We start from the raw sequence: 6,008 nt of genomic DNA on the forward strand, positions 1-6,008 counted from the left end.
AGTCTTAGACCAGAAGAGGAGACTTTCCACACGGAACTACGCTTGAACAACTGCCTGTGGCAGGAAAAGTGTTTATCTTCAGAGACCCAAAACTGTTCTCTCCCCAAGGGAATTATCATGAAGGACTAAATCCTGCTGCCCTTACTCTCCCTTTGGGTTCCCCTAGCTCTACAGATACGTTGTAAGGGCTACACACTGCCACGGAGGCTGTGCAACTCCACCTTAAAGGGTTTTTTACATTCTTGCCTCTGCCAATCCATTACTTTTCATTGACTTCATGGGCTTACTCTAAGAGCTGTGCCTGCTTATAGGAAAACCCAAAGTAAACAACATAAAGATGGTTTAGAGTAGTTCTACTGCAGGCATGCAGCCTCTGTGATAAAGCCTCTCTGCAGACATTTCACACGGCTCACAATAGATACTTCTGTTTCTCAACATGCCAAGGGATTCAGACAGTGCAGTCCCAGTGCCTGTACACAGCATCTGGAGTCCTCAGCACGGTTTCTATTTTACACCAGTGAAAAACAAGCCACTGAATGCTGGTCCTGTTCAACAATGAGCTTGCAGAGGCAGCCTGGGCCAACTGATGGGTTTGTAGCCAAGGCACAGGCCTGCAGCACAAGGTGCTATTTCTGGCTTTCCCACAGAGTTCTTCCTGACCTTGGCCAACCTGCCCGCCTCACTTCTTTGCACTTTCCCTTCCTTTTTGTTACATGAGGTACAATCAAACCTTCCTTCTTAGAATAGGACAGGGAAGTTCCCTTCTTTTAAAGTTCTTTGAAATCACATGGAATCTGAACACATAAGAAGTATTTTTATGCGAGGAAGCTGCTCCAGTGTTGGATGAATCACTTTTCAAGGCAGTGCTGGCTGCAGCAGTGGTCTTTCCCTTCCACTCCCAGATGTTTCCATCCTGGCAGTGCTCTCTGTCAGGCTGCTGCAGGTTATTGTGTAACAAACCTGCTCAAGGTCCTGATCCAACCCAACTTTGGCCCCTTTTTCACCAGGTCATGAACGTTTTAAGCCCTTTACAGCCAGGTCACCTGCTGCATCCAGCCCACAATGGAGCACAAAACCATAGATGTACCAGCATGATAGATGGATAATGAGGAAACACGTCAATTAAGCAGCACTACCACCAAGTATGAAACCACAGGTCTTAGCACACATTTGTGTGAATCAAGCTTTAACAACATGATTTACCACTACAGAAAATTTAGTTTAGTAATGGCAGATTTAAAAAAAATATGGTTGCAAAAAAATCAAAACAGGAAACCAAAGACCTGTATGTGCCAGTCCTGACTGACATCACCAGCTAAGATGCAGCCTTTGTGCAATTATGCTCATTTTCTGCACAGACACCCTGCTACTGCATTCCTGATGTTCTCCAGTTACTCTCTGTAGAGGGAATGCTAACTGGAGTCAGCAAGAATTTTTAATAAGGGCTATTCAATCAAGCTGCCTGTTTGTAATAGCTTTTCATCAGATTTTATGAGACAAATTCCATTCAGCAGAAACTGCAGGGCCACACATGCATCCAGAGGCACTGCCTGTCCAAAACTTTGCAGACAGACTGCCAACCTGCACAATTAATGGTTTTTTGCTCATTTCATGAGACTAACTAATGCCTCCATGCCACCTAGCACAGAGAGCACCTCCTTCTGTACATACTGATCCAAGAACTGCAGTAATCTCTGTGGAAACAAATCTCAGACCTTCCTAGCTCTCTCTCCTACTATGTAACAAGATAAATTTGCACTTCTCCTTACACCCAGCCAAGTTCCAGCAAACAATTTGAGTTTCTAGTCCACAGAAGGACAATGGGGAATCTGGAAGAAATGCAAAAATCTTCACATTAATGGTAAAGATCAAAGTCTTTTCCACAACTGACTTCTAAGCATAATTTTTTCTTTCATCTCTAGCTTTCTCCAGGATGAGGGAAGATTTATGCCTGGCAGTTTCACAGAGTTAAGTTTAATAGGATGCCAGGTGGCAGCTGTCAGAGGCAGACTCAATTGCTCTTTCCACTGCTTAGGAATGGGTTTGCCCTTCTTGCTACACTTTTAAGAGATTAAACATGACATTATTTCCTAGGATTTGATTTTAAACTATCCAAACTATAAGTAAGTTAACAGCTTTGCAGCTACTTCCTCACATAGTTTACACTTAGATGTCTGTTGGTATATACACATACATGTATCACAACACATCCCTACATTTTACAGGAGAACATACACACTATTTTTAGGAATGAGGGACATTAAACATCTTCCCTAAACTCAGTGTGAACCAGTTTGAGCTGTGAGCTGGTACCTTTCTTTATGCAGGTTCCAGAATGAACAATGTCTGCTTTCTCTCTCTCCTGTCTGTCAGCTGCTCTTTCTTGTTTATTTGTTCTACATTTTCACCTGTGGAAAAATTCAAAGTGTTTTGAGATTAAAAAAAAATCCAAACAAACAAAAAAAAAGGAATTTAACAGCACAGCACTCTGTGCCAAGGGAGGCAGCCCCAGATCTATAGCTCTGGAATGACTCTGCAAGGAGCCATCAAACCCACCCTCCTCCTCTGGCCACAGCCAAGTGTGATCTTGCCAGGCAGAAGTTCATCTAACCTCCTATGCAAGAACTAACATGCTTTATTACTTAATCTTACTAAATAAGACACTGAGGGGAGTAAACAAAATGAGTTTTCTAATCTGAGTAATCTTTCCTAGCCAAATTAACATGGATTGCTTAAAATGGAAAAAGTTGACCATTGCCCTCCTTGTAAACAGGACATACGTCATGTTCCCATCACCTCCCCTTTCTTCTTCCTAGGTAATCAAAATCATTGTTCCAGTTTTTCCCAAAACTCCTTTTGCTCAATTTTCTGCTTCTTTCATAAATGGAAATGGTTGAGAATAATGACAGTACAATTCTGAGACCTCACCATGAACAGAATATTAGAGCAGTTTGTGCTAAAGCTTAAAAAGCTGCAAGCATCAAATGTTACTAAACACTATTAAGTATTTGAGCACTTGCAACTCCAACAAAAGCAGGGGTTTTATTTCTTTGCTGCCTCTCTCTTGATCATGAAAACAACTCTGGCTCTCACCTGCAAAAAGCCTTCTGTAAGCAATTAGAAACAAATGTGTTGCATTTCTAAGCTAGATATAATTTGAATGTAATAAAAGAACATCAGGGCTGTAACAAAAGGATCAGATAGTGACTTTATGAAAGTGAGCCGAATCTAACCAAAAATCAAGGCAGAGGCAGTGCCTACAAAGGAGTGGCTGTGGAGCGACAGGAGCGTCTGCTGGCACTGTGGTTGCACCGCGCTGCTGCCATGCTCGGGAGAGGCTTTCTCCTCCCCCTTCAGTCTGACAGCGTGAGCTATTGCAAAGTAAATGCCAGCCACAGCCTCCAAGGACTAACAAGGAAGTCTGCAGAAGCAAAACAACCATATGCGATATTTGAACTGGTTCAGACTGGTTCAGAGTCTGCTCCACTAACTCCGAGTGCTTTCTCAGATCAGTTTTCTATGGGCTATAATAAAAGGCCAGAGGTCTGGGGAGGGCACTCTGGGTCCTGTTGTTTACTGGGGAGAAGCATTAAGAGATTATCTCTAAATACTCTCGGCAATCAGTGACTTGAGAAATTTCACACACTGACTCCTCTTAACGGCATCATTTTTTTGGTCCTTTTTGGACAAGAACTGCCCAGTGCCTTTCCAGTTTTCTCAGGTGTGAAGGGCCCAAGTGCTGACAGATGTCTGTGTTCACACTGGCCCACTGCAGCAGTGCTGAAGGTCCCCGTGGATCATCCCTCAGCTCCGTCCCTGGCTGCAGCATTCCAATCTCGCTATCTGATCACAGATTGCTTTACCTGCTACCCAGTGGGTGGGTGTGTCTCACAGCAGGATACCATCAAACCACAGCAATCTTGTTGGGAACTGGGTACAGCTGTCTAAAGATGTTTCAGTCTCCAGCTGCACTGGTTTTTCTTGGGTTGTTTGTTTGTTTTTTTGCTACAGATGCAAGCTGCTACCGACAAAAGCCAGAGCACACATTTCTAAGGGTGGAGGAAGGGAAGCTATTTTGAAAGATACTGTGATCTACTCAGAGAATACATAAGTCTGAGCCAAGAGCAGAAGCTTTACTCTCAATTTTTTAATGATCTTTGCCTGACCTTAGGCAAGCTTCTGCCTTGGTTTCCCATATTAGTATTACTTATGTCACAGAGGCAGAAATGATTATATGTCTGCAAAGCACTTTGGAAACTTCAGACATCCAATACCTACCTTATGAAATGGTTCTGTAGGGGAAGGAATCCTGGAGACAGATATGCAGGAGATATTCTCAAGTTCTACATGTGTAGTGCTGACTTAGATGAAAGTACAAATAAGCATTAATGCAGGACTTCATTAAAATAGGAGAATGTGTTGTTTGGTTGTTTTTTAAGGTATAAATGTACTTTTGTAACTTTCTTACATCTCAAACCACAGTTGTGCCCAGCAGCTCCTGGCAAAGCTGAGCAGGCTGATAACCCAATTTGTTCTTGTTAGAAATGCCTACCTAAAAATAAGTGTTTATTATTTGCATGTGAGAAATGTGAAAAGGCAGCATCAAAACATCTGGAGATTTAAGTCAAAAGGAATAAAGATTTCTGTTCTGATATCTGTTCAAATTAACCTCCAGTGAATCAGTGAATTGGATGGGATTATTAAATATCCTTCTACCACTATTTCACTCACTATGGAAGCCAATTTCACAGTGAAAGCCCAAAACTCTGCTGTTTAAACCTCAATAATAATGGAATATTACCACAGTAATAGTTAGATTTCATTGTGAAAAACATGAGGTTAAAGTTGCACTTAAATATGCAAAACTCCTACTCTAAATAGCACTACCACTCATGTGACCTCTATCCCAAGCCATCAGAAAGGCTGTAAGGTTATAAACTGGAACACATAAAAAAGCCAAACACGTATTTTCTTCTCTCTCTAGGGCTTTGGGACTAGGACTGGAGTCATCAGCATGAGAGCAGAGCAGAGCCTCATTTTGTAATGGGTCTGCAATTCAGTGTGAGCAGAGAAGCAGAGACCAAACCTTGCAGTGGAGCTACAGCTGCTTCCTCATAAAGTGCAGGATTCAGGGACATTTCCAATGCAGAGCTCACAACTCTGCATTCTGTTTCTGACCTGAAGGCAGATAAAACCACTGGCACACAGGTACTGCAAAAGACTCCACAGGTGTTTGTCTGAAGGCTGTGGGAGGAGTTGTTTATTTTGGGAAGTTGCCTTTTCTTTCCTGTTGAATAAAGCAAATCTGGGTTTTCTCTGGGTCACACACATGCCATAAGCATGCAGAGATAGCCTTTTTAATGACTGACATAGGCATGTGGACTTTTTTACATCTATTTGCAAAAGCAAGGACACTGTTCCTTTAAGTATGCTTACAGAACAGGGCAAACCTCTGTTGTTATTTTGGTCTTGAGTTTGCCATTCTTTTAGAAAGTTAAGGCTCCAACTGGGAACACCATGAGGAGGTAAAAAGCCAGGAAAAAACAAAGGTTTAATAAAGTTTCACTTAACACTTGCACTTATTTCTTTAGTATATAAGGGTGTGGAGTTACAACACTCTGCATTTGACCAACACTTCAGCACCTGAGGTAGGCAGGCCAGAAGCAAAACTCTCTTTATATGACCTCAGTTTTATTTCACTGCCATTCAGTGAGGACAATACCAAATTTCACAGATGTTTGTTACTCCATCCACTTATGCTGAAATGAGAAATCTCACCACACGGTGCCAGAGAAAGGATTTCCTAGTTGAAATAAGGCAATCCTGATACACAGTTTTGCAACCTGCCCACCACACTATGAATCCCCACATAGAGCTGTGGAAATGTGCAAAGGCAGAACTGTCTCTGAAAAGGGGAAGATTCTGAGGTATGAGAAGTCCATGCCATCTCTGTAGACTCATGGTCTCTACTCTCCATCTCCAGGAAATGAATGCATGCAGCCTGCAGA

The sequence above is a fragment of the Agelaius tricolor genome, unplaced genomic scaffold (genome assembly GCF_023055355.1).
Source record: "Agelaius tricolor isolate 1412-34295 unplaced genomic scaffold, bAgeTri1.0.p SCAF_20, whole genome shotgun sequence".
Lineage (NCBI taxonomy): Eukaryota > Metazoa > Chordata > Aves > Passeriformes > Icteridae > Agelaius > Agelaius tricolor.